Source organism: Wyeomyia smithii, chromosome 2 (genome assembly GCF_029784165.1).
Source record: "Wyeomyia smithii strain HCP4-BCI-WySm-NY-G18 chromosome 2, ASM2978416v1, whole genome shotgun sequence".
Classification (NCBI taxonomy): domain Eukaryota; kingdom Metazoa; phylum Arthropoda; class Insecta; order Diptera; family Culicidae; genus Wyeomyia; species Wyeomyia smithii.
Genome location: NC_073695.1, coordinates 230,675,530 through 230,694,235, shown reverse-complemented (window position 1 = coordinate 230,694,235; position 18,706 = coordinate 230,675,530).

The window sequence follows — 18,706 nt, the reverse complement described above, 5'->3', positions numbered from 1 at the left end:
CAGTCTGAACGTAAGAATCATCTGCCGAAATTGACATTTTACCGCGTCGTTGTATTCATCAGGACCGAAAAAAACCCTGCTAGTCATTCGATGCTCGTCGTCGGTGGAATTCAATCCATCAATCGATTAATCTTCCAATATTCAGCACACAGCAGCAAAAGCAGTAGAGCAGGGAGAATGATGATGATTTGGCATTTATGATCTTAGCAACCGGCAGATCGAGTGAACAACAAGAAAAATAAGGGATAGAAACAATTTACATATTTCCTCCGGGCACCGGGAGCCACCGGGGAGTTTACTAGCCAATTATTAATGAGTCTGGTTTGAATGGATTTTTGAAACGCGATTCGTTTTCCTTCATTCATCACTGAATCCTCAATGAAACAGTTGCATACGCCGGCTGTGGCCATTGTTTCCTCCTGTTATGCAAATTAATTTTCGATTACACAATCAAATCGGCTTTGTTGGCGTACGCCCTGCCCCGGGCGTGTCTTTCGAGACCAGACCAAGCGCCCCAGAGAAGCCCACCACTCTCCGCCTAGGGCACTTAATTTTCCTTATCAAACAACGAAACGACGGCTGCCTTTCAATATCGCTCTCGCAGTGAAATGGCCCTCCACCACCGGTGGGCTGTATAATGTGTACTTTTATCGAGTTCCGAAAACTGCTGCACCAACAAAATGCTGCCGCGTGTGTGTGGTGGGGTGCAACAGTAGTGCGCGCGGAGAAAAGGAAGCCGCCTAATAATAACAGTAAAACCGAATCTTATCCGCACAATCTTGGCACCCTTCAGGAGCTTTTCACCGCCATGGTGCACGGCTGTGGTCCTGAAGCCGGTCCCGGCATGGTGATAATTATCCCTATTTCAGAAATGTGCATAATATGCTTATAATTAAATGTATTTAGCACGTGTACCGCTGCACCGCAGTCTGATTAGCATGGGGAACGTTAGTTAGGGTGTGAGCGTGGTCTTCAGAGTTGACCCGGTATCAAACGCTTTTAGATATATAGTTTACCGAAGCAAAGTAACGATAACTTTGAGTTATGTTTTGTAATAAAACAAAGGACAACCCTACCGCATCACACGGAGCTGTTGCACTGAGGTTTACAGTTGTGCGACAGCTGGACGCAGCTCGTCCCCTTTAAGGACAGATTGGTGATTGTATTTTTTTTAACTATTTCGAAACAACACCTTCACGTCCAACTTTGGTAACAACGATACGACAAGGAACCCTTGTGTCCATACCATCGATACCGTTGTTCTTCGGCGACCAGCGTAAAGCAATATTGGATGACTAATAGGTTTCGCAGGTTGGGAATGAACGAAAAGGGAAGGTCCCCTTCCCCCGGAAAGGAAATACGAAAAACAAAACAAAATACGCCTTTTTAGAGTTAATCAAGTTCGTTTTGTTCGTCTGTGCTGTGGTCACTACACACGTACCTATGAATAGTCTGTTTGTCGAACGCGCTTGATCCCTGTTCAGGATTTCTGCCTAATATATTCTATATTGCGTGCCCCATAACAACACTTGCGGTGTGTATAAGAAGTTTGAGAGCATATTTTTATGTTGATGGATGTATTTAATATTAATAGAGTCGAAAAGAATTATCATAAAAATGTGCTCCTGAGCAGTTGTTTTGAAAGTTTTACTAACTGTGACTCAATAATCGGTATTTACATCAATGTGAAAAAGGACCTAAAATGTCGTTCAATTAAGCTAATTATTTCTCACTAGTTGGTATGATTTGCCTAATGATAAAATGGAGTTTGGAAGTAATTTTGTCATAAATATAAATAATAATCAACGCAGAATTGAACAAAAGGCGAGGAACATACATCGTTTACGACCACATTTCAATTTCCAGACTTCAGAGTTCAGAGCAAAAAAAAAGTAACAATACCGAGAACCTTGGAAATACATAATGTTCCACCTCAACATACAGTTGAATATAACATACTTTTAGTTCTATCATGCTTACTTGACTCTAATTCAAGATTAGAACTTTATTTGCAATTTTCTCAACTGTGAGCATTTCTATATGGGACTCGTTTGTTTTATGGGCATGGAACAGGGGATAGTCAAAATAAATAGGATAGGCAAAATTTTGATCAACTTTGAAATGCTGTAAATTTGCCAACTATTGTTCAATTTAAATGATTCGAAAACCATTTAAATGAAAAACTTTTAAAGTTTCATTTTCTGACCACAAATCTAGAGAAACATTTCAAAAGGTAATGATTTGATTCAATCACCACAACTCATCAAACACCTTTTATGATACGTTATTTGCACAAGTTGATAGCGGAGGAAACACTCTAGTCTTCTGAACGGAACGAAAATCACCCTTGAGTGAGTTACTAAAGCTGAACCATTACCAAAATGAAAAGACGCTCCTGACAAACGATGAAAGCAGATACAGGGTTGTTACAGTCGGCGCGGATTTCGCGTTTTTTGCGGATTTTGCGTTTCTCGCGGATTTGGCGCGTTTTTACTACTCCATGGCGCGGATTTTGCGGAAGGCCTTGCAACCTTGCTTTCAGCAACCTAGAATTTAATATTGAAGGATTTCGCACCAGTTCGACTGAGTAGTTGGCTGCACCCTCTCAGAATTCAATGAAACTTTGTGGGTGCAAGGCAATTAAGCAATTTTTATTCGCTTAAGATTTTGCTTTAAATGGGTTTTCCTAAAATTTTATTAGATTAATCAGTTTTGCAAAGTAAGATATATTTAGAGATTTAATTAAGAGATTATATACCACAGACATGACAAGGCGCCAATCACTTAATATGTAGTATTATCGGTCCAGGTCACAATCAAAAATATTTAACAATCTCACGCCTAAGTCAGCCCTATTCAAATACAGATTTTACAAATTGCTATCAATTTGGCTGAGATTGTGCGAGCAGAGAATAGAAACAAAAAAAATGAGTGAAATCCTTATTCACTCCCTCTTAAAAAACTTTTTAATATAAAACAAGATAAAATTTTTACTTAAAAAATATTTTCAAAATAAACAAAAACTTGAGCTGATAAAAAATCTGGATAAAACTGTGAAAATATACAAAAACTGGATGATTTTGTGATTCAACTGTTTAACTAGATAACTCGAAGAAAAAAACTGGAAAAATCTAGTTTACATTAGAACATTGGCATCTCTTCTAACGATTTTTTAGAATTTTGCATGGAGTGGTACGTCTGTTTGTCTGTGGCAGAACTATCTTTCTGAAAGTGAGGTTGAAAGATTCGGTATGATGATTCGCCGCGACTATTTTGCAACCCACGCAAACTTAGCATTTGCGTTAAACTGTCGTTTGAAGCTTTGTTTACAAAAGTTAATACATACATAAAAAACTCCTTTTCCATGTTTCTTCAGATAAATATAAGTTAAATGTTAGACATGAATTTGAACTCAGTAATTCTTATGTACATTTTTTTTCATCGGATCAAAACATTTTTTATAAGTAAGCTTCATTTTTACATTTTTACTAAGCTAAGGTTTGATTCTACTTTTCCGAGGTTGGTGCCATACTTCAAATCGTAACAGTAATAATATCTTTTTATTTTCTAACTGAAACTTGGCTCGGCCTTTTAAACTTATTCTCTATAAATGTCCAGTTTGCTTTTATAAATATATCGATACATGATATTTAAAGGAAAAACACTACGATGATTGTAGAACTTACCTTACCAAACAGTCCCAAGCCGTGGTGTGGCCTTTGCTGTACGTAAGAGTCGTCTCCATTCCACTCGGTCCATGGCTGCAGTTCGCCAGCTCTGCAGTCTGCGTAGGGTCCGCAGGTCGTCTTCCACCTGATCGATCCACCTTGCCCGCTGTGCACCTCTCCGTCTCGTCCCTGACGGATAGGTTTCTAGAACCATCTTTACCGGGCTGTCGTCTGACATCCTTACAACATGCCCAGCCCACCGCAACCTGCCTATCTTAGCGGTGTGGACGATAGATGGCTCCCCAAGCAGCTCCTGCAGTTCGTGGTTCATTCGCCTTCTCCACACTCCGTTTCCCATCTGCAGTCCACCGAAAATGGTACGCAGTACCTTCCGCTCGAACACCGCAAGAGCGCGTTGGTCCTTCACAAGCATAGTCCATGTTTCATGCCCGTAGAGGACTACCGGTCTGATCAGCGTCTTGTAGATAGTTAACTTGGTGCGGCGACGAATTCTACTCGATCGGAGCGTCCTCCGGAGACCAAAGTATGCACGATTTCCTGCCATAATGCGCCGTTGAATTTCTCTGCTGGTATCGTTGTCGGCAGTTACCAGTGAGCCCAGATACACGAACTCATCAACCACCTCGATTTCATCACCACCAATTCGAACTCGAGGTGGGAGGTTAGCACTGTCCTCTCGTGAACCCCTTCCTTTCATGTACTTCGTCTTCGATGCATTGATGACCAGTCCAATCCGTTTGGCTTCAGCCTTCAGTCCGATGTACGTATCCGCCATCTTCACAAAGGTCCGAGCCACAATGTCAATATCGTCGGCGAAACCAAACAGTTGAACTGACTTTTGGAATATCGTGCCACTCGTGTTAATCCCCGCTCTTCTTATGACACCTTTCAGGGCAATGTTAAACAGTAGGCACGAGAGACCATCACCTTGCCTTAGACCTCTTCGGGTTTCGAAGGGGCTCGAGAGTGCCCCCGAAACTCGAACTACACACATCACTCGATCCATCGTCGCTTTGACCAACCGCGTCAGTTTGTCCGGAAATCCGTAGTCGTGCATAATTTGCCATAGCTTGTCCCGATCGATTGTGTCGTACACCGATTTAAAATCGATGAACAAATGATGTGTGGGCACGTTATATTCGCGGCATTTCTGCATAACCTGCCGAACCGCGAACATCTGATCCGTGGTGGCGAAGGCACCCATAAATCGCGCCTGGTAGTGCCCCACGAACTGCTTCGCAAATGGTGATAGTCGACGGCAAAGTATTTGGGAGAGTACCTTGTAGGCGGCGTTCAACAGAGTGATTGCCCGGTAATTGCAGCACTCCAGTTTGTCGCCCTTTTTGTAGATGGGACACACAATACCCTCCATCCACTCCTCCGGTACTCGTTCTTTCTCCCAAACCTTGAACCCACCGTATTTCAATAGCTCGCTGGGAAGTTGGTCCACTCCAGCAGCTTTGTTGTTTTTCAGCCGACCAATCTCCTCCTCCACCTCCAGAAGATCGGGGGCAGGAATTCTGATGTCTTCTGCTCGTGCACCAAGATCAATTGCCATACCGTTCTCGCGCTCTACTGCATCGCCGTTTAGATGCTCGTCGAAGTGCTGCCTCCACCTTTCGATCACCTCACACTCGTCTGTTAGGAGGTTGCCGTCCAAGCTCCTGCACATATCGGCTTGCGGCACAATGCCTTTGCGGGAGCTGTTCAGCTTATCGTAGAACTTCCGAGTGTCGTTAGCTTGGTACAGCTCTTCCATCGCTACGCGATCTCGGTCCTCGAGCTGGCGCTTCTTCCTTCGGAGGACTGAGTATTGGCTGTTCCGTGCCTGTCGGTATCGTTCCACGTTCGCTCTCGTACGGTGTTGCAGCATTCTCGCCCGTGCTGCATTCTTCTCCTCGACTAACCGTTTGCATTCGCCGTAAACCAGTCATTTCTATGATTCGGGGCCCTTGTACCTAGTAGCGCTACTGCAGTGTTACCTATGGCGGATCGGATGCTTTTCCAGCCATCTTCAAGGGTAGCTGCGCCAAGCTGCTCTTCCGTAGGTAGCACTGCCTCCAGCTGCTGCGCGTATTCCTGTGCAGCCTCGGCGTCCCGCAGTTTCTCAATATTTGGTCGCGGCGTTCGACTTCAGCGGGTGTTATACATAGCTACTAGGTAGTGGTCCGAATCTATATTCGCACTGCGGTAGGTGCGAACGTTGATGATGTCGGAGAAAAACCTGCCGTCGATTAAAACGTGGTCGATTTGGTTCTCTGTCTGTTGGTCGGGTGATCTCCAGGTGGATTTGTGGATACCTTTGCGGGGGAAGAAGGTACTTCGGACTACCATACCACGGGAGGCCGCAAGGTTTACGCACCGATGGCCGTTATCATTAGACACGGCATGCAGGCTGTCTGGTCCGATTACCGGTCTGTACATTGCCTCCCGTCCTACCTTAGCATTCAAGTTCCCAATAACGATTTACACGTCCCGTCGCGGGCAGCTATCGTAGACCTGCTCAAGCTGCGCGTAGAACGCTTCCTTCTCGTCGTCGGGTCTTCCTTCATGCGGGCAGTGCACGTTGATGATGCTGTAGTTGAAGAACCGGCCCTTTATCCTCAACTTGCACATCCTTGCGTTGATCGGCTGCCACCCTATCACGCGTTGGCGCATCTTACCCAGTACTATGAAGCCGGTTCCCAGCTCGCTGGTGGTACCACAACTCTGGTAGAAAGTAGCCGCCCGGAGCCCGCTTTTCCATACCTTCTGTCCTGTCCAACAAAGTTCCTGCAGCGCTACGACTTCGAAGTTGCGTGGATGTAGCTCGTCATAAATTATCCTGTCGCATCCTGGAAAGCAGAGCGATTTGCAGTTCCATGTTCCAAGTTTCCAATCGTAGTCCTTATTTCGTTGCCTAGGTCCATGCCGATTGTTCCGATCCGTATTATCTCTTACGTTGTTTGTAACCTGTTGTTTTCCGGGGCGGCTTGTTGGGCCTCCCCCAACCCCCTGTCTCGCCGGGGGACCATCGTGTCAGCTCTGTTTAGAGTCCCACGCTGCCACCAGGACGTTAATCAGCCGCTGCTAACATTGAGATCAGACGCTGTTTTGAGCCGCACCATCTTGGTGAACAGACGCTCGGGTTGGCGAAGCATTTCCTCCACCGCCGGAAAATGGTTAACGCGCCAATGATCGCGTCGCACCTTCTCATTTAGCTATTGTCGGATGACAACATTGCCCAGGCAACACCAACCAGTTGTATCCAATTTCAACCGGCAGTCTAGTGTAATCATATGACTCGTGGAGGTGTGAGATAGGAACTTGTGAGGGCCGAATCTATGTTTGACGCTCCTTCCAGGTTGTCAACTCACCATTTGATGCGATGATTCTAGAAACCATGCTTGAATCAGTAATTTTTAATAGTTTTTTCGGCTCGGATTTAGTTCTCTCGGCTCGGATCTTCAAACCCCGTGGCGCGGATTTTGCGGATTCAAAATCAAGATTTCTGTAACAACCCTGCAGATAGGACCTTTTGAAATGTTTATCTAGAAATGTGATCTTGGTCACCAGCTGTAGTAAATTTTCTTGGATTCCAGTAGGCATGACAAACTTGCCAATTTTCGGATGGATATGGTAACTAATTTCCTAATAAAAATGCCTAATGACGATTTTTCATCTGTAAGTTTGCAAAGGAAACTGTAGTAGGACACATTCACATTATTGCATCAAGATTAGGGTTGTTACGGATATGCGCAACATAGTAACTTGAATTATGCCTTTGATGGATCCTCCGTGAATAAGTGTTATTTAATTTCTTTCTTCGTTTTCAAGGTTTTCAAAAAGTAAAATTTATTATTAGTGCTTGATATTAACATGTTTAAGATCATATTTTTTTTCATTCTCACTTGAAAAACAATAGAATATAATTTGTCTCTGCTTACGAAATGGCTTATAATCCGCTGTATTTTGCTGTGCTGAATGAAAATTAGTTATTTTCCTATTTTCTAGCAAATTTGGAAAATTCATGTCATCCTTATCTATAGCATGTTTTAGTTATTCATGAAAGATATCAATAATGGCATAAATAACATAATGACAAGAAACAAATGCAAATATATACCAGAGGGATCCACTATAGGCATACGGTCCCTATGTCAAGATAGACAAATTGGCAACGCGTTCTACCAGCAACCTCATGAGCATGAGTTCGAGATTTGAGACTGACAGTAAAATAATTGAATACTAAAAAGGTATTTTTTTCACTAACAATATGATAAAAATAAACAATGAAAAATACACACAAAAGTGCAACAAATCGAAAGATTTAGATGTGTTCGAATCGCCTTAGCAATAAAAAAAAATTGTCTAATTCAGACGAATATATATTTTGAATTATATTTATCGCAGCTGTAATAAAGCTGAAAAAGCACTTTCTCAGAAAGACAGAATATACAATTTTAGCCATGGAATTGTCATATATGCGCTTATTTAGACTTTAAGTCAGCTAATGTTGGCTGTGAAAGAGTTTTTCTACAAGCTGTACAAAGAATGAATAATCGCTTCTACAGAATCGATCAGCATGTATAACAGTTGTTCAAATGGCTGAGCTATTTCTTATTAAGCCCTTGTTCGGCTATTTAGGACGCCGAATGTAACAAGTAGCTGATTTAGTTCTCCAAACCCGACTGATTAAAAGCTGATTAAACATTTAGAAATACATTATTCGACCTATGTTCAGCCGTCAGCTGAATAACGTTAGTTATAAAAACGTTTTTTTAACCAAAAAATGTTTCTTGGGCGCAACCACAAATTCGGAACATCCGCATGGGAATTGACATCCGCATCATACCATGTGGATATTCAAAAAAAATATCGCTACATAAAATTTTGTAAAAAATTTTCCTATGTGTATTTACTGCTCGCTTGAATAACTTTTGCAGTGGTTATAAGGGCGTCTCAAAACTGCATCAAGTCTGGAATCCTGGGGGCTAACCCCTCAGATGATAGGAAATGGTGTTAAATAAAAACTTTTCTTCGGAGGCAAAAAATAATGTTTTCAACTGGCCCGATGACTTATTTTGGAAAAAATCAAGTTTTCTTATGTTTATTCCAGAAAACAGTTCTAGTTATTTAATTTTCCGAAACACCTTATCCTTTTATATTTTACATGTTCCTAAGGGTCAAAGCTATAAAAAAAAATTTGCTTCGGTTTGTTTATTGTTATTTCATTTTCCTAAAAAATCATCTATCCTTAGGAAGATTTTTCCTTCAAGCAGAACGCTACCATTAACTGAATACCGTACAAAGATGGGAAATTTTATGGGGGGAACCTTTGCCTTAGACTGCATGGCTCCAAAATAACAGGATCTTAAGATATACGTAATTTACTGTGAAATAAAAAGTTGCATTCTACACTAAAATGTTTTTCTACATTAAAATGTTTTTCTACACTAAAATGTTTATTTGCCTTATCAGATAGTATGGTAAATTCAGCTAAACGTAATTTTTTGAATTCGAAAGCAAAAAGTGTAATAAAGACTAAGGTTAGATGAAAAAAGAAACAATACTAGGATGCTAAGTAACCAACAACTAAACTTTTGTTGAATCATTTAGATTTTTGCGGTTTTCTGCTACGACCAAATACGTGATAATATCCTGCTACTCCAAAGGCACGTGCAGCAGAGTCATTAATAACTAATCATAATTTCTCTCTACCCAGGCCTTGGGATTTTCTTAATTTGGAAAAAAAACTATCAAGCTATCAAGCCGCAGTCTATCGAAAAAAACGTAATGACTTCTCCGTGACGTAATCCTCTAAGTTCTGAACAGTAAATTTCAATTCTTGATCAATTTTTTTTATTTATGTTTTGAAAGGTTTTATCTGAAAATTATAAAAAAAATAATTTTCCTGTTATGTTGAATGGGCTCTATGAGTCGAATAAGTGAATGCAATGCTGAACTAAACCATGCAAAATATTCAAAAACAACCCCACAAAAATAAAAAAAAACATAGAAAAATATAGGAATCGAATGGATTTGAATAAAGTGCAAAAGGGTGGTTTTGTAGCTTGAAAAAGTCATTTTTTTTATAAATCACGTTTGGGCAACCTGAAAACGATTATTTAGAAAGTCGAAATGTTCTACAAAAATGCTATAAATAACATTATCTTTCAATTTAGGGCTGAGCACCATTACTTTTTCAACATCGATTTTTTTTGGGACACCCTACTCTTTATGAAAAGTTGTTAGCTAGATTGCGGCTGTTATCTTTTTTTGGGTTTTAACTGCAGCAAATTAACCTTTCAACAGCCACCCAATTTTACCACAACCATTTTCGCCAGTTCCAGTCTCAGCGCCATTGGCCTGAACCTTGAATCAATCAAAGAATCAGAGCTCATTGTCTAGTCTATGCAGCTTCTTGAAAAATGGGTTAAACTCAGCAACATCCAACGTTTCACTACAGACAAACAGGCGTACCACGAAATTTATTTTCGTGTATCAAAATAACGGTCAATTCAAATGAGTTTTAGTTTTGCGGTATATTCTCGTCGCAGCGGTGGGGGCGCCGATGTGTTTTCTCCCTTTAGTTTCAGTTGACATTGAGTTGTCACGCGCCGTGCTGCCAACGCAACAGAAAAGCTGAAAGTATATCTTTTACGGAAAAGGTCCAGCAGGAGTTAGTCGAAACCACAAATTTCTAAGAATTTCGTAAAGAGTGGTAGATCTGTTTGTCTGTGGTTTCACTAACAACAGACAGCAATGCTACGACGTTTGCAGGTTCAGCTCACAAGAAAAAATAATTGCTCGCGCGTACATCTTTTTTCATTTTATACCCGCATACTGGCAATTCAGAAGCCCCGCCCTGTTTGTCATTTGTTCCATTCCCTTAGTTGCGTTTGCTTCCTTATCAGAAAATATTATTTAGAATGAAAAACACTTTCAATAGCCTGTAGCACAGCTTACTAATAGGGATGGGAAATATCGCCTCAAATGGCTATCGATAGTTATCGATACTTCAGGACTTGTATGAACAATTATCAATAATTATCGACAGTTTGACAGCCAGAATCAGATGCAGAAAAATTCAAAAAAAAAAATGCTTCGTTGCTGGCAAAAACAGTTTTGCGCACCTTTGCCAGTTTTGAAAAAATATTTATAAGCTTATTCGCACATGCAATTACGCGAAATCTCGTCTAGATTGGAATCACCCCGAACTAGTTAGAGTGGGCAAAATTTTATAACAGTTTTGAGGTGATTTCGCTTGAATGCGTGCGCTGACAACGTCAATTTATTTTTTAGTTCTGACATCACAGTGGAGGGTGTGAGCGACGGAAATATCGACTCAAAACTTAACAATTCTGTTGATAGTTGATCATTATTATTTAGGGTATCGAACGTCTTCGTCAGTGGTTTTCTTCGGCCCCCTTTTGCATAAGATTGCTGTAGAAAAACTGCCGAAGAAAACCACTGACGAAGACGTTCGCTACCCTACTTAACTTTACATTACTTTTACGGCAACAGACCGATCATCGATCCAATGCCGAATCCATAATACGTCGCCATGTCACTCTTGGGTTGCTACCCTACTGTAGGTCTTGGGCTGCTATCCTCCAATCTTCTTTAACACCTATTTCGCAGGCATCCTCGTCGACAGAACACATCCAACGAGTGTGAAGTCTATCTCGAAGTCGACGACCTCTTTCGGGATTTCTGCTAAATATAGCCTTCGCTGGTCGTTCTTCCGGCATTACAACTACATGCCCAGCCCACTGCAACCTGCCGTGTTTTATCCGCTTAACTATATCCGCCGATTTGTACACCAGGTACACTTCATGGTTCACCCGTCTGCGCCAAACACCATTTTCTAGTTTGCCGCCAAGGGTTGAACGCAAAATCCTACGCTCAAAAACACCAAGAGGTCGCCGATCGACCTCTTTCAACGTCCATGCTTCATGGCCGTAGAGGGCCACGGTAAGGATTAGTGTTTTGTAGAGTGCAAGTCTACACTGTTTTCTTCACCATTCAACAGCACACTAAAGTGTTCCTTCCAACGCCTGGCCTCCTTCGTTCTATCGATAATCAGATTCACCTCCCTATCGTGGCACATGACAGAGGCTGACACGTTACGGTTCCTGATTCCATTATTCTTCTTGTAGAAGCTTCTCGCATCGTGCCTGGAGAAGCAACCTTCCGCCTCCGCAAGAATACGCTCCTAATCCTGTCGTTCCTTCCGGTGATGGAGTTTTTTTTCAGCAGCTCTAGCTTCCCGGTATCTTCCTAAGCTCTGACGCTGACGAGTCACAGCCATGGCTAACATTTGAACTCTGGTGTGGTTCTTTTCATCCGTCGTTCGCTGGCAATCAGCGTAAAACCACTCATTGGACGTGGCTGTCGCAGATGTACCCAACTCGTCAACCTTCCGCAGGTACTCTGTAGCCACTTTTCCAGTTGATAACCGCTGGATGTTCAACTGTATCCTCCTTTTCGTCGTGGATTTTAACTCGTTGGACAACCGGGCGCGAATCTTGGATACCACGAGATATTGATCCGAGTCAACGTTCGGTCTTCTAAACGACCCCGCGTCTGTAACATCCGAAAAGTGCCGATCATCTATCAGAACATGGTCGATTTGAGAGCAGGCTTCTCCATTCGGGCCTATAAGTGTTCTTACGTATATTCCGACGTGCAAAATAAGTTCTACAGATAGCCATACCTCTTACTGCAGCGAAATTGACAATCCTCAGGCCGTTGTCGTTCGTAGTAGAGAGAAGGCTTTCTCTACCAATCACGGGGCGGAAGAAATTCTCCTACCCGACCTGCGCATTTGCATCCCCGATGACGATCTTAACGTCGTGTCCTGGGCACTCATTATAAGTCTTTTCCAGGAGCTCATGGAATTCCTCCTTCTCATCATCGAGGCACCACGGTTCATGATTCAGACGCCCGCTCCGGGTCAGACGCTGTTCTACGCCGCTCCTAACATGAGGATACAGCCACGTACGATTACTCATTCCAATCAGCATACGACCATAGTTTTTACCGGGGGTTGCTTACCCGATCTCCGATAAAGTTATTCGTATCCCGGTCGACACCTCGTGAAGGTTGAGGTTGGAGTTGCTAGACAGAGGAGAATAACCACAATAGGGTCTCAAGTGACAAGCTACATGGAAAACTCAATGGCCCTTTTCAGAGCCACATCATAAATTTAACCGGGACCTTTCAGGACCACCATCGTGAATGACACAACGAGACAAGATCGAGCCAGTATTGTGGTTCGCGGGGTGGGGATAGGAGGAAGTTATGTGCTGGATAAGTCGTTGCCATGAGACCTAATGAAAATAGAGCGGTGATGAAATTGTGGTGAGTTTAGTTTCTATTCTCTTGTCCGCTGTGTTGTGTGTTAATGAACAATAGCTCGGCGTTGTCCTACGTCAATAAGGTGGTGTTAGATATAACCGTCTACTTTTTTAATTTGAGGTATTTTTAATATTACACCTTTTTGCTGGCCTTTTAAGACATTTTTCTATTCACGACTCATCTCGATTGTATTTTTTTTTTTAAATCCAAGCAGAGCCAATGCGTTCTAATTTTTATAAATTGAACTGATTGCAGTGCTCTAATATGATTTTAAAACGTGCTATTAGGCCACAAAATAATGGCTGTTCTTTTTACTATTTTCATAACAATATGATTAAATTTCAAATTCAAAAATATATTTTTTTTTTATTCTCGCTTATTTTCCGTCGGTCTAGTTCCGCCACTGTTGTTGTGCCAATCACCGACGCCCGGGGAGGCGACTCCACCCAGGACCCTAACTCACGACCCGTTGATTAACGGACCGGCGTCAACGGCTTTACTTCCTCATGCGATGGAAGGCGTGATCCCAGAGATTTTTCACCTCAGAAAATCTCCCGGTGTCGGCTAGGATTGAATCTAGACCGGTTGGGTTGGTTGTGAGTGGATCACGCCACCTCACAACCATGGACACCTATGTCAGCGGTGGGATTCGAACCCAGGCGTCGAGCGTGGTTGGCGGAGACGTTACCAACCACGCTAGGCCCCCGCTCTAATTCAAAAATATTGAGATTGTTAGCTTTCTGTCTTCATTTTCATGTTTTAAACTTATTGTTCGTCAAATTTCCACCTGTTTCTAGTTTTAAGCATTTTAATTTTGCTCGATTCTCAATTCTCAATCATCTTTTTTTTAGCGTTTAAATCAAACTTTACATCTGTTAAAGATTTGTCCACTACGATTTGAAGATCGTACATTTTCAGCGCTCTCGATCTTTCTGATGTTTTTGAATGTTAGCTATGAAAGCAATTTTCGCGCAATTTCATTTATAGTATTTAACTTTATACATTTTTAACTATCAAAGTTTTGGACAATTTTTTGTTTAACTTTATTCTTTAATCATTATATATAGCACTCTGATGTATTTATTTTTGATTTTCGATTACTGGCTTTTTGGTTATTAGTATTGATTCCGATACTTTCATTTTCGTTTATTTTTCCAATGTCATCATTGTATTGTATTGAATTTGAATATAGGCTGAAAGCCCATTACCCATTCTTAATAATAAGTTTTACATTGCACTACCACAGGTTAGTTACATACAGAAATATAAATATAAGATTTATAGAATAAGCAGTCAAATAATTAAAAAAAAACACTAATATAGTTGTCCTTTAAAGTATAAACTAAGCTTATGTTTTAACACTGATGTACACTTGTCGATACTGATGATCTGCTGCAGTGTGTTGAAGGTATTCATAAATCGAGTAGTTGGCTCGTTCTGCGAACAATTCTAGAATCGGGAAGGAGGGTCAAACGTTCTACGTTGTCGGAGCGTGACTTGACTGTTGTTAAAATATAATTAGAAATTAAAAATTAATCTTTCAGCAAGAAGTTGACTGTCAGTGCGTCCGGATAAAATGTTCGTTAAAAGACGATGTCGTTTATCTTGTGTCGTGAGTTTAACTTGTCAAGGCTCACCAGAGAGCACAAATCCTGATAGGGAGGTAGTTCTTCTCCATTCCACTCGAGATTCCTAAGAGCGAACTTAACGATTTTTTTCTGGACTGCTTCGATTCGCTGAATGTGAGTTACGTAGTAAGGCCGCCAAACGACACTTGCGGAATCGAGTTTGCTTCTAACAAGTCCTTTGTAGATTGCTAAAATTGCGTGAGAATTATCAAGGCCTCGGCTATACCTTCTGACGAGAGAAAAAAGTTTCAAGCTATCCACGATAACATTGTCAATGTGTTCCGTGAAAGACAGTGTACAGTCGAAGGTTACGCCTAAATCGCGAACATATTCAGCACGTGGTACAACATCACCTGAATAGGCATAATTGTACAATACGGGGTGAGCTTTCCTAGTAAATGTCAGTACTGAACATTTGTTTGCGTTCACATGTAGTCACAGAATCTACCGAAAATTGCTAAATCACTCTGCAACTTTTGGCAGTCGTCATTATGTTTAATAGGTAGAAACAATTTCACATCATCTGCGTAAATCAAAACGATTGCATGGCAGATCACATCAGGTAGTTTATTCATCAAAAGCACAAACAGTAATGGGCCTAGATGACTGCCTTGTGGTACACCTGAGTGGACAATAAATGAATTCGATTTACTTCTCCGGATCTTCACAAACTGCACTCTACGTTCAAGATACGACTTGAACCAATTGTAGAGCGAGACACGAATCCCTGCATCTGCTACTGCCCTTAATATACTATCAATGCTAACAGCGTCGAAGGCTTTGCTCATGTCTGTATAGATACAATCAACTTAAAACCCTTTGGAGATGTAGTCCGTAACCGAAGCAGTAAACTCACAAAGGAAGGTCGTTGAATGTTTTCGAGCAATGCCTCAGACATCTACTTAACCATAAGGTATTTTTTAATATGTTCTTGAAGGCCTCTTGTTTTAGTTTCTATTTGTTATTTCCGGATCTTTCTGTATACTTTCAGGTAGTTAAAGCCCACCGTTTCTTAATTCGTAACGTGGATGGCTGGATGGATTAACTTTAGTTTCAGTTTTATTGATTTCTTTTCAAAATTTACAGCACTGCTCTAGTATTACCTCGTTTTAACAAATTCAATTGAACTGCTTTGTGGTTCCCCAGTTTTGTCATCGAAATTGTATTTTTTCCTTCTGGCTCTAGAGAAGGCTTTGGAGCCCCAGTAGATCTCATCCTTTCCATTTAGATTCATCGTATTAACCGCAGACTAGCCTTATTCCACCATTAGCAACCCTCTTCGGTCAACATACAATGGACGGAAGTTTTGTTTACGCACAAAATCATACATTGCATACTTTATCTCCGAAAGTAATTATTTGGGCAAAGAAAATAAACAAACAAATATATCTGTAGCAGCAACAGTCGGAATAAACTTTCCCATGCGGAAACCACGAGAAACATTGTCGTATGCTATGGCAATCCTCGCTATTCTTGTCACCAAGCTCTGTCCTCCTAAAAACAAACGGAACCCAGCTGAAGTGGATCTTAAGGAAGCTTCAGCTAAAAAAATAGAAAAACTTTGACACTAACGACAAAAAAGCAGTATTAATTGACCACAATCATTTTAGCATTTTTGATCCATTTGATTCGGACTTCTCGATTGCGACGATGATCCATTGACTTAAACCAAGTGAATTAAATGTCACTAAGCTAATTTAAAAAAAAAAACATTAACTGCTCTAATCTAGAAACGGCAGTATAAATTCAACTAGGATGAATGTGAAAATGTCGGTGGTATAACAAATACATTTCCAAAAAATATATTACACTCATTCACTGCCGATGCGAAAATTAAAGCGACTGTCAGTCTGTTCGACGGATAAAACAATAAATAATTATCGCTCTTTTCTTCGCCCCTCGGGATCGATTAAGGAGGGAGGAAGGCCGCCAATGACCAGACAGTCCTAAATCGCATTAGTCCTTCCGGATGTCACACAACTGGAGAAATAACAACAGAAAACATGGTGGCACTCTGAGCAAATTCGCTTTTTTCATACAAGACAATGGAGGAATTCGTAAAACCTGCATCAATAATGGAACAACCGTCACACAGGACACAGTTAAAGTGAAGGGATGGAAAACGAATGAATAAGATTCCGTCCCGAGAAAGCAAAATGGAACAGAGAAGGGAACCTTCATCAAGCCTCCCTTCTAGAGTCTCGTTCACCTTCATCGCAATTGACAGTTTCATTTTTTTCTGCCCACTTGCGACTCTCAGCTTTTCCGTCATTGAGATTTCCGTCCGTCCGTCCGTTTCGGTGCAGTGCGGCTTCCTGCCACGGCTTGCAACAGGCGCAGGCATATTTGTTCTACTTTGTTTGGCCGAATCCGAATAAAATAAAGCCGTTCCATTTAGCGACCATTGTTGTGTTCCTTTTGTCCGACACCGAAGAACGACACGAAAATGTGTCATTCAAACACAAAACTCATTCTCTCCGGTCGGCACTTTCTTTCTATGAAGCGCACCGCGCCGATAATGTGAAGGAAATTAACCCGTCCTGCTCACTGGCTGAGATAATGGTGCCGAGCTTCAGGATTGTTTATTGTCTCTGCATCACAGCTTCGGAGAATGTCAATCACGAATTGATTTCATGCTTTCAAGGAATTCAGTAGGAAAAACGTAGCTGGGTATAATACCGATAATCGTGTTTAGTTTTTAAATAGTTTATTTGACACGGCACGATACAATTTATGTTTAACTGAGCCAAGTACATTTTTTTTTAAATTCTAAATTAGCAGGGAAAAGAGGGAGGCATTTTTTTATTCTCGCGGCCGACTACGAGCTAGTGGGGATTTAAGGTGAGAGGAGGGGTGTTACAATTTTGTTTTTAACTATTTTATATTACAGAATGTATTCATTTGTACGTGGCTAACCAGTGATGTTCTGTTTGAGCAGTTTTGGTCTGAGGTGTCTGCGTAAACATAGAGATGCCGAGTCTTCGTTTTTGTGTCTCCAGCCGGGTGTATCATTCTTTTTCAGTTTGTGACAGAAATTGTATTCTAGCAAATAGATAAAAGAAATCAAATTTTAATGCCAGCATTTTTTATAAACCCGTATAGCTGTGTCATGTACTGGAGATCACCGCTTCCCAGAATGTCTCTAACGGGTACGTTCGGTTGTTTTCCTCGGGCCCGAAGGGAATCTATAAGCTCAGACCTAACACCACAGTATTCGGTACACGACCAAACAACATGCCTCGATGTCATGGTAGCCATCGCCACAAACGCAGTGATTACTGTCTACAAGCCCTATACGAAAGAGATGCGTGTTTAACGTATAGTGATTGGACATAAGTCTGGACATCACGCGAATGAAGTCCCGACCTACATCCAACCCCTTGAACCATGCTTTCGTCGATACCTTAGAAAAAATGGAATGTAGCCACCGTCCCAGTTCATCTGAGTTCCATGATGATTGCCAACTGTTGAGTGTTCTCTGACGCAAAGTGCTATAAAATTCATCATAAGCAATTGGTCTTACATAAATATCGCCATCAATAGCACCCACCTTAGCTAAAGCGTCAGCCTTTTCATTGCCCGGAATGGAACAATGAGAAGGGACCCACGCTAAGGTAACCCGGTAATTTTTATCTGTTAAAGCACTTAAAAACCGCCGTATTTTCCCCACGAAATACGGGGTGTGCTTCACAGTCTTCATTGATCGCAGAGCCTCAATGGCACTGAGACTGTCTGTGAAGATGAAGTAGTGGTCTATGGGCAGGGTTTCGATGATCCCAAGAGAGTACTGAATGGCAGCAAGTTCTGCGACGTACACGGAAGCAGGAGCATCGAGTTTATAGGAGGCGGTAAAATTTTCGTGGAAAACACCGAAGCCAGTGGACTCATCTAGATTAGATCCGTCAGTGTAAAAGCTTTTATCATAACTAACATGTTTTAACTTATTGGAAATTTTTTTAGGGATCTCTTGGGGTCGCAATTGATCCGGGATACCAGAAATGTCTTGTTTCATGGTGGTGTCGAAGAATATAGCATTATTAGAAGTAT